Raw genomic sequence first — 15,187 nt, forward strand, 5'->3', positions numbered from 1 at the left:
TGGCCGGGTCGTACAGGAAATAGAATGATGCTCAGCGACCCTAGCGTGAAGCGCTACAGGCAATCTTGCAAGATGGGGTGGATATTGGAGCCAGGGGCAGGCACTGGGCCACAGGGTCAGGGGGGAGGGAAGTTAAAGGAAAATGACGAGATAAAATGAAATAGTTTCCTAGGGTTTTTAATGGAAGATCTTTTTATTGAAACTGGAGTAGATTGGGTCACACTAAGACCAAACTGGTAAACTGGGTCACATGTAGACCAAGCTGGTAAAGTGGGTCACACGTAGACCAGAACGACCAACTAGGTCACATGTCCACGAGCTGGACACTGAAACCCCCCCCCCCCCCCAGCTCCCGAGCATGACAGTTTCCCCAACCCCACACCCTCCGCGGACGAAAAAGAAACATAATTTATACAGTTAACATATTTTAACAAGTTCCCCCCCCCCCCCCCCCTAGAAATACTATGGAAGTTTAAAGAAAACTGAAAGAACAGACAACACCATCACGTGACGTGACCATCAGACGACAACACCATCACGTGACGTGACCATCAGACGACAACACGATCACGTGACGACCAGACTGACGACACCATCACGTGACGTGACAACCAGACTGACGACACCATCACGTGACGTGACGACCAGACTGACGACACCATCACGTGACGTGACGACCAGACGGACAACACGATCACGTGACGTGACAACCCGACTGACAACACGAACACGTGACAACCAGACTGACAACACCATCACGTTGCGTGACAACCAGACTGACGACACGATCACGCCAAGACCAGACAACACGGCCGCATTAAATCTGTGGAAAAGTTAAAGATCGAGTTTTGCTTGACGCATGCGCCGACCGTCGCCCGCTCGCCGCCCGCCCCGCCCCCTCGCGTTGGCGTATCTGTGGGTGAGTACCTGCGGGCGCCGCCGCCGCTGTCGGCGCTGTGGTCAATAGCTTGCTCACTCAGGTCGCTCTCGTCAAATTTCTCTGGAACTCATCTGGTGAGCAGTGCACAACTGGGTCAGAGGTCACGTGTTACTGCACGTGCTGTGGGATCTCTGGGATTAAAGTTGACCTCCATCGCGGGAGATTGTTTTCATTGGATTGTACGGCGTGTCACTGGATGACAAGTGGTGTGAGTTCAAACCTTGTGGGACCAGCGTGTGATTCATAGCGGACCTGACGGGAGACTACAGGTGAATAGACGGAGAAACAAACAGACAGACTGACACATGGACAGATAGGTAGACATAATTAGATAGACGGACAGACAATGAGACAGACAAACAGACATAGGGGATCAATCAACCAGTGTCTGTAGTTACCGATTTCTGCTAGAATCGATACCAAATGCCGGTCAGATCTGCCGTCTGCTAGAGTTGTCAGACCAGCCGTCTGTCAGTCGTCTGCTAGAGTTAAGTACCTTATTCACCTGCCCTGACAGGTTGAGTTACGGCACTAAGACACGGTCAACACGTGAGCTGTCTCACACATCTAAATGTCTGACACACAGCTGTAGACACATCTACACTGATGTTGAACCTCTGATGCAGTATTTCTTCCAGACTTTGTTCTCCGGGGGTGCACTTGATATTTTCGGGGCGGGGGGGGGGGGCGGACTTAAATTTCCGAGGGGGCGGACACTGTTAAAAGCATAGATTATCAATATAAATTCTTTTTCGTTGGGGTGGGGGGGGGGGGGGGGGGGCGGGAAGAGCGGTAGACTTTCTTTGGGGGGCTCTGCTCCCCCTTCCGAAGAGATGCCTGAAAGAACCTCTCATATTGAACCTTTCATATTGAACCTCTCATATTGAACCTTTGATTTTGAACCTCTGATTTTGAACCTCTTATATTGAACCTCTTATATTAAACCTCTCATATTGAACCTCTCATATTGAGCCTTTGATTTTGAACCTCTGATATTGAACCTCTCATATTGAACATCTTATATTGAACCTCTCATATTGAACCTCTTATATTGAACCTTTAATATTGAACCTCTCATATTGAACCTCTTATATTGAACCTTTAATATTGAACCTCTCATGTTGAATATGTCACATTATGTCAAAATGATATGTCCTCCACATATCCTGTGTCCTATTACTTTGTACATAGTTTCAAGTCTGACTAGTTTAGTCACGTCATAAACTATATGTAAACAATAAAAGTTGGGTTTAAAACGTGGGAAATTTGTACAATATAGTGCCCCGTGGGAAATTTGTACAATATAGTGCCCCGTGGGAAATTTGTACAATATAGTGCCTAATGGGAAATTTGTACAATATAGTGCCCCGTGGGAAATTTGTACAATATAGTGCCCCGTGGGAAATGTGTACAATATAGTGCCTAATGGGAAATTTGTACAATATAGTGCCCCGTGGGAAATGTGTACAATATAGTGCCCCGTGGGAAATTTGTACAATATAGTGCCCCGTGGGAAATTTGTACAACATAGTGCCCCGTGGGAAATTTGTACAATATAGTGCCCCGTGGGAAATTTGTACAACATAGTGCCCCGTGGGAAATTTGTACAACATAGTGCCCCGTGGGCTTAAAATATGGGAAATTTGTACTCATGGGTTTAAAATAGTTTTTTTGGATTCACTCTAAATACACGGCTATTGCATAGTACTGACCAGTGGTCAATATTTGTACAGGTCAGCTAGGGAACTGACCAGTGGTCAATATGTGTACAGGTCAGTTAGAGCCGAACTGACCAGTGGTCAATATTTGAACAGGTCAGCTATAGCCGAACTGACCAGTTAAGTAACTGGACAATTCAGCCTTAGTTAACATCTGCTTCTTTATCTGCGACTACAACCATCGACCATGACCTTCATGTTTCTTAATGACCCTGACCTTCATGGTTCTTATTGACCCTGACCTTCATGGTTCTTATTGACCCTGACCTTCATGGTTCTTATAGACCTTGACCTCAATGTTTCTTATTGGCCCTGACCTCGAGTGTTTCTTATTGACCCTGACCTTCATGGTTCTCATTGACCCTGACCTTCATGTACCGTATCAGATCAAATGTTAGATCCCCCTTGACAAAACTCCCTCGTTAAACTCAGATGAGCCACAATTTGGGGTTAACCCTAAACCCGTGCCCGCTAATGCCCCAATAATGACATTTTTCTCATGTTTTTACGGCCTAACACCGAGTCTGGTGTTGTAACAGAACGAAAGTCCTGACACACACGTATGCTTCATTAGAGAAACACTCACACAATGTGCTAGCAGGTGCCGATGAGATCAATCACATTTATTGATCATGTGACTGGTCATGTGACTGGGTAAATGACGAGTTAGGATTACGACGACGTCGAAAGAAAACTGTGACGTCACGAGTTAGCGGGACCACCGGAACCCTAACCCGTGACGTCAGCGAGATCACTTGGTCACCTGACTCCACGTGAAGCGGCTGATCCGTCCCGAGGCTAAATCAATATTCAATTACTTGTCTGCTCTGTACAAGTTCTGGGCGACAGTTCCCTACATGTTCTGTACAAGTTCCGTGCGACAGTTCCCTACATGTTCTGTACAAGTTCCGTGCGAAAGTTCCCTACATGTTCCCTACATGTTCTGTACAAGTTCCGTGTGACAGTTCCCTACATGTTCTGTACAAGTTCCGTGCGACAGTTCCCTACATGTTCTGTACAAGTTCCGTGTGACAGTTCCCTACATGTTCTGTACAAGTTCCGTACGACAGTTCCCTACATGTTCTGTACAAGTTCCGTGTGACAGTTCCCTACATGTTCTGTACAAGTTCCGAGCGAAAGTTCCCTACATGTTCCCTACATGTTCTGTACAAGTTCCGTACGACAGTTCCCTACATGTTCTGTACAAGTTCCGTGCGACAGTTCCCTACATGTTCTGTACAAGTTCTGTGAGACAGTTCCCTACATGTTCTGTACAAGTTCCGTACGACAGTTCCCTACATGTTCTGTACAAGTTCCGTGTGACAGTTCCCTACATGTTCCGTACAAGTTCCGTGCGAAAGTTCCCTACATGTTCTGTACAAGTTCCGTGCGACAGTTTCCTACATGTTCTGTACAAGTTCCGTGCGACAGTTCCCTACATGTTCTGTACAAGTTCTGTGAGACAGTTCCCTACATGTTCTGTACATGTTCCGTGCGAAAGTTCCCTACATGTTCCCTACATGTTCTGTACAAGTTCCGTGCGACAGTTCCCTACATGCTCTGTACAAGTTCCGTGCGACAGTTCCCTACATGTTCTGTACAAGTTCCGTGCGACAGTTTCCTACATGTTCTGTACAAGTTCCGAGCGAAAGTTCCCTACATGTTCCCTACATGTTCTGTACAAGTTCCGTGCGACAGTTCCCTACTTGTTCTGTACAAGTTCCGTGCGACAGTTCCCTACTTGTTCTGTACAAGTTCCGTGCGACAGTTCCCTACATGTTCTGTACATGTTCCGTGCGACAGTTCCCTACATGTTCCCTACATGTTCTGTACAAGTTCCGTGCGACAATTCCCTACATGTTCTGTACAAGTTCCGTGCGACAGTTCCCTACATGTTCTGTACAAGTTCCGAGCGACAGTTCCCTACATGTTCTGTACAAGTTCCGTGCGACAGTTCCCTACATGTTCTGTACAAGTTCCGAGCGAAAGTTCCCTACATGTTCCCTACATGTTCTGTACAAGTTCCGTGCGACAGTTCCCTACATGTTCTGTACAAGTTCCGTGCGACAGTTCCCTACATGTTCTGTACATGTTCCGTGCGACAGTTCCCTACATGTTCTGTACAAGTTCCGTGCGACAGTTCCCTACATGTTCTGTACATGTTCCGTGCGACAGTTCCCTACATGTTCTGTACAATTTTTTTACAAGTTCCGTGCGACAGTTCCCTACATGTTCCCTACATGTTCTGTACAAGTTCCGTGTGACAGTTCCCTACATGTTCTGTACAAGTTCCGTGCGACAGTTCCCTACATGTTCTGTACAAGTTCCGTGTGACAGTTCCCTACATGTTCTGTACAATTTTTTTACAAGTTCCGTGCGAAAGTTCCCTACATGTTCCCTACATGTTCTGTACAAGTTCCGTGTGACAGTTCCCTACATGTTCTGTACAAGTTCCGTGCGACAGTTCCCTACATGTTCTGTACAAGTTCCGTGTGACAGTTCCCTACATGTTCTGTACAAGTTCCGTACGACAGTTCCCTACATGTTCTGTACAAGTTCCGTGTGACAGTTCCCTACATGTTCTGTACAAGTTCCGAGCGAAAGTTCCCTACATGTTCCCTACATGTTCTGTACAAGTTCCGTACGACAGTTCCCTACATGTTCTGTACAAGTTCCGTGCGACAGTTCCCTACATGTTCTGTACAAGTTCTGTGAGACAGTTCCCTACATGTTCTGTACAAGTTCCGTACGACAGTTCCCTACATGTTCTGTACAAGTTCCGTGTGACAGTTCCCTACATGTTCCGTACAAGTTCCGTGCGAAAGTTCCCTACATGTTCTGTACAAGTTCCGTGCGACAGTTTCCTACATGTTCTGTACAAGTTCCGTGCGACAGTTCCCTACATGTTCTGTACAAGTTCTGTGAGACAGTTCCCTACATGTTCTGTACATGTTCCGTGCGAAAGTTCCCTACATGTTCCCTACATGTTCTGTACAAGTTCCGTGCGACAGTTCCCTACATGCTCTGTACAAGTTCCGTGCGACAGTTCCCTACATGTTCTGTACAAGTTCCGTGCGACAGTTTCCTACATGTTCTGTACAAGTTCCGAGCGAAAGTTCCCTACATGTTCCCTACATGTTCTGTACAAGTTCCGTGCGACAGTTCCCTACTTGTTCTGTACAAGTTCCGTGCGACAGTTCCCTACTTGTTCTGTACAAGTTCCGTGCGACAGTTCCCTACATGTTCTGTACATGTTCCGTGCGACAGTTCCCTACATGTTCCCTACATGTTCTGTACAAGTTCCGTGCGACAATTCCCTACATGTTCTGTACAAGTTCCGTGCGACAGTTCCCTACATGTTCTGTACAAGTTCCGAGCGACAGTTCCCTACATGTTCTGTACAAGTTCCGTGCGACAGTTCCCTACATGTTCTGTACAAGTTCCGAGCGAAAGTTCCCTACATGTTCCCTACATGTTCTGTACAAGTTCCGTGCGACAGTTCCCTACATGTTCTGTACAAGTTCCGTGCGACAGTTCCCTACATGTTCTGTACATGTTCCGTGCGACAGTTCCCTACATGTTCTGTACAAGTTCCGTGCGACAGTTCCCTACATGTTCTGTACATGTTCCGTGCGACAGTTCCCTACATGTTCTGTACAATTTTTTTACAAGTTCCGTGCGACAGTTCCCTACATGTTCCCTACAAGTTTTGTACAAGTTCTGTACAGGTTCCGTGGACTTCGATGGCAGATGTTCCTATCTACAAGTCCATGTATGAGTTGGTCCTAGAATTTTAATTTTAGAATTGGAGGTTGAATTACATCTTTAACTCACTAGACGACGATAGACTGTTCTGTTCTATGTTAGGCTAGCAGCAGATAGTTCGAACCAGACCGAGTGACGTCATGCTGGGTAAAAGCAGGCCGATGTTTACCTACTGTCACAATCATTGGGGGTGGGGGTGGGGCACTGATGGAAACATACACTAAAAGATGACGTCACGCAAACTCTAGATTGGGGGTACTCGCGTGTGGGTGTCAGGTGGTGAGGTGGTTGGGTTGTGGGATGTTGGTTGTGGATGGTGATGTAGTGGGTTGTGGATGGTGATGTAGTGGGTTGTGGATGTTGATGTAGTGGGTTGTGGATAAGGTACAGAGGTGCACACTGGAAGTAAACAAGTTGTTGTGCGTGGTGTGGTGTGGTGTGAAAAGGGGGGGGGGGGCAGAAAAACGTCAGGCATGTGTGAACTGCGGCAGTAAACCATTTTAAATTGTTTTTTCAGTCTGTGAGTCAGAGGTAAACATTGGAATTATCTCCCCTCATTTGTTTACCTGGCCATTACGTCAGCAGTTGTTCGTCTGGAGAAATTTATATCCACGTACTGCCTGCACCTGCACAAACCACAAGTACGGCCACACTTACACCAGCACAGCCACACTTACACCTGTACAGCCACACTTACACCAGCACACCCACACTTACACCAGCACAGCCACACTTACACAGCCACACTAACACAGCCACACTTACACAGCCACACTTACACCTGGTCAACCACACTTACACCACCACAGCCACACTTACACCAGCGCAGCCACACTTACAACAGCACAGCCACACTTACACCTGTTCAGCCACACTTACACCTGTACAGCCACACTTACACAGCCACACTTACACCAGCACAGCCACACTTCATCACCACAGCCACACTTACACCAGCACAGCCACACTTCATCACCACAGCCACACTTACACCAGCACAGCCACACTTCATCACCACAGCCACACTTACACCAGCACAGCCACACTTCATCACCACAGCCACACTTACACCAGCACAGCCACACTTACACCTGTACAGCCACACTTACACAAGCACAGACACACTTACACCTGTACAGCCACACTTACACAGCCACACTAACACAGCCACACTTACACCAGCACAGCCACACTTACACCAGCCCAGCACAGCCACACTTACACCAGCACAGCCACACTTCATCACCACAGCCACACTTACACAAGCACAGACACACTTACAACTGTACAGCCACACTTACACCAGCCCAGCACAGCCACACTTACACAGCCACACTTACACAGCCACACTTACACCAGCACAGCCACACTTACAACAGCACAGCCACACTTACACCTTCGCAAATCTAACACTTGAAACTAAACAAACTACACCTACACAAATTACACTTACATCAGCACAAATCCTTGCTTACATCTGATGTTGTAGCATGTGCAGCCAGCCATTCCTGTCTGCTACACCAGTCCCTCCCAACGTAGTCCCTCCCCACCTCCCTACGTAGTCCCTCCCCACCTCCCTATGCTATCCCTCCCCACCTCCCTACGTAGTCCCTCCCCACCTCCCTATGTTATCCCTCCCCACCTCCCTATGTTTCCCCTCCCTAGCTGCTCTTTGTATCCTCAACTCTTTTAATGTGAGTGACTTAAAAAAAAAACTGTTTCAGATTTTCTAAAACTTTGAACATGAGTAGCTTCCCTTTATTGCCCAGCATTCCCAGTCACGTGCTAGCTTCACGCGATACCTGTGTGACGTCACCGAGGTTCTCTACTCATCTCTGTTGGACTCTCTTTGTCTCACTCACTCAATCTAGTTGGCCTCAAGTTGTTTTCAGATGTTGGCCTAAAGTTTCATGCAAGTTAAAAATGTTTTGAAATGTTGGCCTAAGGTTTTCATACAAGTTAAAAATGTTTTGAAATGTTGGCCTGAGGTTTTCATACAAGTTAAAATGTTTTGAAATGTTGGCCTAAAGTTTTCATACAAGTTAAAAATGTTTTGAAATGTTGGCCTAAGGTTTTCATACAAGTTAAAAATGTTTTGAAATGTTGGCCTGAGGTTTTCATACAAGTTAAAATGTTTTGAAATGTTGGCCTAAAATTTTCATACAAGTTAAAAATGTTTTGAAATGTTGGCCTAAGGTTTTCATACAAGTTAAAAATGTTTTGAAATGTTGGCCTAAAGTTTTCATACAAGTTAAAAATGTTTTGAAATGTTGGCCTAAAATTTTCATACAAGTTAAAAATGTTTTGAAATGTTGGCCTAAGGTTTTCATACAAGTTAAAAATGTTTTGAAATGTTGGCCTAAAGTTTTCATACAAGTTAAAAATGTTTTGAAATGTTGGCCTAAGGTTTTCATACAAGTTAAAAATGTTTTCAAATGATGGCCTAAGGTTTTCATACAAGTTAAAATGTTTTGAAATGTTGGCCTAAGGTTTTCATACAAGTTGAAAATGTTTTGAAATGTTGGCCTAAAGTTTCATACAAGTTAAAAATGTTTTGAAATGTTGGCCTAAGGTTTTCATACAAGTTAAAAATGTTTTGAAATGTTGGCCTAAGGTTTTCATACAAGTTAAAAAAATTTTGAAATGTTGGCCTAAGGTTTTCATACAAGTTAAAAATGTTTTGAAATGTTGGCCTAAGGTTTTCATACAAGTTAAAAATGTTTTCAAATGTTGGCCTGAGATTTTGACCAAAAAAAAAACCCAGAAAGATCGTTGATGGCTAATTGAAATCAAGATGGCCGTTTTCAGGGGAGATCAATCTGTCATAGCCACCAAGTCCTTTGGGTGATCACAAGCACAATGTTTGCTACACTCTAGCCTAAAGGTGTAGCACACGTCTGCTACCCGCTAGACTAAAGGTGTAGCACAATCTTTGCTACCCGCTAGCCTAAAGATGTAGCACAATGTTTGCTACCCGCTAGCCTAAAGGTGTAGCACACGTCTGCTACCCGCTAGCCTAAAGATGTAGCTCAATGTTTGCTACCAGCTAGACTAAAGATGTAGCACACGTTTGCTACCCACTACCCTAAAGATGTAGCACACGTTTGCTACCCACTACCCTAAAGATGTAGCACAATGTTTGCTACACTTTAGCCTAAAGATGTAGCACAAATGTTGCTACCCACTACCCTAAAGATGTAGCACAATGTTTGCTACCAGCTAGACTAAAGATGTAGCACAGTGTTATCAGGCTACCCTCTGTTTTTTAGGCTGCCATCCGGTCTTATTGATCAAAACAAGCCGGACGTCCGGTCTTATTGATTATAACAAGCCGGATTAAATTGCCGACCCGACGCTCGTGTTTCTTAGAGTTTTTATTCTGGGTCACTTCCGGTTTTAGATGCAAATTACGGCCGGCTAGACAACATCTTAGAGATACATTACAGGTAGCACATTGATAACATTACAGGTAGCACATTGATAACAGTACAGGTAGCCCATAGACAACATCGTAGATATACATTACAGGTAGAAAATTGATAACATTATAGGTAGCACATTGATAACATTACACGTACCCCATAGACAACATCGTAGAGATACATTACAGGTAGCACATTGTTAACATTACAGGTAGTACATTGATGACATTACAGGTAGCACATTGATAACAGTACAGGTAGCACATAGACAACAGCACATGTAGCATATGTAACATGACATGTAGCATATGTAACATCTTATGTGGCATATAGACAAAATCACAAGTAGTTCACAGACAACATCACATGTAGCATGTGTAACATCACATTTAGCATATAGACAACATCACATGTTGCATATAGACAACATCACATTTAGCATATAGACAACATCGCATGTTGCATATAGACAACATCACATGTAGCATATAGACAACATCACATGTAGCATATAGACAACATCACATGTAGCATATAGACAGCATCACATGTAGCATACAGACAACATCACATGTAGCATATAGACAACATCACATGTAGCATATAGACAACATCACATGTAGCATATAGACAACATCACATGTAGCATATAGACAACATCACATGTAGCATATGTAACATCACATTTAGCATATAGACAACATCACATGTAGCATATAGACAACATCACATGTAGCATATAGACAACAGCCCATGTAGCATATAGAACATCACATGTAGCATATAGACAACATCACATGTAGCATATAGACAACATCACATGTAGCATATAGACAACATCACATGTAGCATATAGAACATCACATGTAGCATATAGACAACATCACATGTAGCATATAGACAACATCACATGTAGCATATAGACAACATCACATGTAGCATATAGACAACATCACATGTAGCATATAGACATCATCACATGTAGCATATAGACAACATCACATGTAGCATATAGACAACATCACATGTAGCATACAGACAACATCACATGTAGCATATAGACAACATCACATGTATCATATAGACAACATCACATGTAGCATATAGACAACATCGCATGTAGTATACAGACAACATCACATGTAGCATACAGACAACATCACATGTAGCATACAGACAACATCACATGTAGCATATGTAACATTATATGTGGCATATAGACAAAATCACAAGTAGTTCACAGACAACATCACATGTAGCATATAGACAACATCACATATAGCATATAGACAACAGCCCGTGTAGCATATAGACAACATCACACACATCATCAGTGAATCACTGTATGACATAAGGTTCATGTATCAAATGACACATTAATGAATCATTAACCTTATGTCAGAAGGTTATATATTGTTTGACATTTAACCCCCACCCCCCCCTCCCCCGGGCTGACTCTAGACTAAGAACTATAAACATAAGATATTTTCTACTTTCATTTTTTTACGTCACGAACTTTCTGTGGCTATGGTAAACAACATGATGTAAAATCCTATAAAATAATTGGCTTATTGTGTCTGACTTGTCCGCGTTGAATGAAGGAACTCCTAATATTTGAGGGGATCTTATTGAAGTAACTCCTAATATTTGAAGGGATCTTATTGAAGTAACTCCTAATATTTTAGGGGATCTTATTGAAGGAACTCCTAATATTTTAGGGGATCTTATTGAAGGAACTCCTAATATTTGAGGGGATCTTATTGAAGTAACTCCTAATATTTGAGAGGATCTTATTGAAGGAACTCCTAATATTTTAGGGGATCTTATTGAAGGAACTCCTAATATTTGAGGGGATCTTATTGAAGGAACTCCTAATATTTGAGGGGATCTTATTGAAGGAACTCCTAATATTTTAGGGGAGCTTATTGAAGTAACTCCTAATATTTGAGGGGATCTTATTGAAGGAACTCCTAATATTTTAGGTGATCTTATTGAAGTAACTCCTAATATTTGAGGGGATCTTATTGAAGGAACTCCTAATATTTTAGGGGAGCTTATTGAAGGAACTCCTAATATTTTAGGGGATCTTATTGAAGGAACTCCTAATATTTGAGGGGATCTTATTGAAGTAACTCCTAATATTTTAGGTGATCTTATTGAAATAACTCCTAATATTTGAGGGGATCTTATTGAAGGAACTCCTAATATTTTAGGTGATCTTATTGAAGGAACTCCTAATATTTTAGGTGATCTTATTGAAGGAACTCCTAATATTTGAGGGGATCTTATTGAAGGAACTCCTAATATTTGAGGGGATCTTATTGAAGGAACTCCTAATATTTTAGGTGATCTTATTGAAGGAACTCCTAATATTTTAGGTGATCTTATTGAAGGAACTCCTAATATTTGAGGGGATCTTATTGAAGGAACTCCTAATATTTGAGGGGATCTTATTGAAGGAACTCCTAATATTTTAGGGGATCTTATTGAAGGAACTCCTAATATTTTAGGGGAGCTTATTGAAGGAACTCCTAATATTTTAGGTGATCTTATTGAAGGAACTCCTAATATTTTAGGTGATCTTATTGAAGGAACTCCTAATATTTTAGGTGATCTTATTGAAGGAACTCCTAATATTTTAGGTGATCTTATTGAAGGAACTCCTAATATTTTAGGTGATCTTATTGAAGGAACTCCTAATATTTTAGGTGATCTTATTGAAGGAACTCCTAATATTTGAGGGGATCTTATTGAAGGAACTCCTAATATTTGAGGGGATCTTATTGAAGGAACTCCTAATATTTTAGGGGAGCTTATTGAAGTAACTCCTAATATTTGAGGGGATCTTATTGAAGGAACTCCTAATATTTTAGGTGATCTTATTGAAGTAACTCCTAATATTTGAGGGGATCTTATTGAAGGAACTCCTAATATTTTAGGGGAGCTTATTGAAGGAACTCCTAATATTTTAGGGGATCTTATTGAAGGAACTCCTAATATTTGAGGGGATCTTATTGAAGTAACTCCTAATATTTTAGGTGATCTTATTGAAATAACTCCTAATATTTGAGGGGATCTTATTGAAGTAACTCCTAATATTTGATGGGATCTTATTGAAGTAACTCCTAATATTTGATGGGATCTTATTGAAGGAACTCCTAATATTTTAGGGGATCTTATTGAAGGATGCTATAACTTCTCCGATAAAATAGGTCTTTGAATTTTATTGCATTTACTTTTCTGTATTTGTTTGTAGCATATCAAAAAATATTTATTTACTAAACAGTACTTTTAAAATCCTGCAAGTGTTGTAAATATAATAATAATATTTTAATATACAACGAATCAGTGGCGTAGCGAGGTCGGGTATCACCCGGTGTGGCACTTAATGGTGTCACCCCCTAGAGGCGTAGCGACCCTTCCCGGGACAAACTTTCAGTTTTCGATTTGCCCCCCCCCCCCCTCAAACTTTCGATTTGCACCCCACCCCCCTCAAATTTTTCTCTATATGAGTTACCGCGTTTTGTTTTTTGTGGATTTTTTAATCTCTTTAGTTTCTTATATTGATAGCCTAGTGTCAAATTATTTTGTTTTAAAAGTACCACAAGCATAAACCTTTATGGAAACAACGCGGTATGAGAGTATTTAAAAACATAGATTTAAAAATAACTTATTCCATTTTCCCATCAAATAGTAACTTTAGTAACCGACCTAGAGGAAACTGAGAATCTATCAAAACAAATTATTTTGTCGTCTGTCTTTCGACTGGCATCGCCGCTAGAATGTCGATAAACTCCCTAAAATAAAACTGGTTTATGTAAAAGTCGTCGATAAACTCACGAAAATAAATCAGGTTCATATAAAAGTTGTGGGTAGATTTGTCATTTATTGTTCTATAGCCACATCATCATTTTCCCCCATTTCTGCCCAAGACACAAAGAGTAGATAAAGTAGAGTTCATCTGTTTGAATAACCTCGGCATATAGGAGGATACTGTGGTCAACACTATGCACAGCCGCCTTTACTTTCCCTAACCTGAGTTAGGTACCCATCAGAGCTGGGTGGACTCAAGGACGTTCTACTGATTTGAACCCGCTTCGAACTTAAAATTTTCAGGTTAGCAGTCTAGCTCTAACTCTAAGCCACGGCGCCCCTCTATAGCCGTATCGTGTGTAGAAACGATGGTCTAATATCTTAGACCATCCATCACCCCTACCCTTCTTATTTCACCACCCCACCCTCCACCGTTTCCACCCCCACTGCTACAAGACGGCAAAAAGCAGCAGTAAAAAAAATGTGTTGTGGGAAGATGAAGGGACAGAATTACGCTGTGCTAAAGTTGGAGAGTTCCACATCCGGTGGGTGATGTTTAATTGATGGCTGGTGAACTGATGGTAGGTGGGGTGGGGGGGGGGCGATGACTTCCGGAGCTTGAGCTAAAAATATGGCGTGGGTGTAGAGAATGTGTACGTCATAACTAGATAAGCAGACTAAGTAGACAAAGTAGACTAAGTAGAGCATCCAGATATCTTTTGCTGTGTTAGTGTATATCTCCGTAGGTCTGTTGTAGTTTTTTAACTTATGTTTGTATATATCTTAATAAGTCTGTAGTATTTTTGTAACGTATTGATCTCTGTAATCCTGTAGTAGTTATACAACGATGCATTGGTGTATATCTCCGTAGGTCTGTAGTAGTTTTACAACCTGGTACTGTTGTATATCTCCCTAGGTAGTGGTTTTATCACGTTGTATTGGTGTGTATCTCTAGACCAAACTTTTTCTCAGTGAAGAAATTTTAAATGTAGTCGACACTTTGTCGTGTTGACCTGTGGTCAGTTGTCTACATTTGACGGGGTGATCTGTCAAATAGGGGCACTGTTTCTTCCAGACTTTTTTCTCCGGGGGGGGGGGGGGCACTTGAAATCTTCGGGGGGGGGGGGGGCGGTAAACTTTCTTCGGGGGGCGGACACTGTTAAAAGTATATATTTTCTATATAAATTATATAAATTTCATATCGTTCGGGGGGGGGGGGGGGCGGTAAAAAAATTTCGGGGGGGGGGGGGGGCTTTGCCCCCCCCGAAGAGATGCCTGGAAGAAACTCTGGATAGGGGGTCCAAGCATGAAAGGTATACAAGTATGGAAGGTAGACAAGTATGGAAGGTAGACAAGTATGGAAGGTAGACAAGTATGGAAGGTAGACAAGTATAAAAGGTGGACAAGTATGGAAGGTAGACAAGTATAAAAGGTGAACAAGTGTGGAAGGTAGACAAGTGTGGAAGGTGAACAAGTGTGGAAGGTGGACAAGTATGAAAGGTGGACACGTATAGAAGGTGGACACGTAT

The 15,187-nt window shown here is 42.5% G+C and overlaps 1 protein-coding gene across 8 annotated transcripts in view; it reads left to right on the top strand.

Annotated features, from left to right (window-relative positions):
• The window catches only part of LOC131938783 (Kv channel-interacting protein 4), a 197,698-nt gene that overhangs the window by 136,462 nt on the left and 46,049 nt on the right, over positions 1–15,187 (top strand). For 2 of the 8 annotated variants that reach the window (XM_059296966.1, XM_059296968.1), the window contains exon 1: positions 956–1,209. The exons of 4 other annotated variants lie outside the window; for them this stretch is intronic. The gene's annotated coding sequence lies outside the window, so the exon portion shown is untranslated. Of the gene's footprint in view, positions 1–955; positions 1,210–15,187 lie in introns of those variants that run through there. 2 more of the 8 variants (XM_059296967.1, XM_059296969.1) reach the window with 1 other exon arrangement.

This window comes from Physella acuta, unplaced genomic scaffold (genome assembly GCF_028476545.2).
Source record: "Physella acuta isolate Inbredline_101_S28 unplaced genomic scaffold, ASM2847654v3 ptg000257l, whole genome shotgun sequence".
In the NCBI taxonomy this organism is placed as follows: domain Eukaryota; kingdom Metazoa; phylum Mollusca; class Gastropoda; family Physidae; genus Physella; species Physella acuta.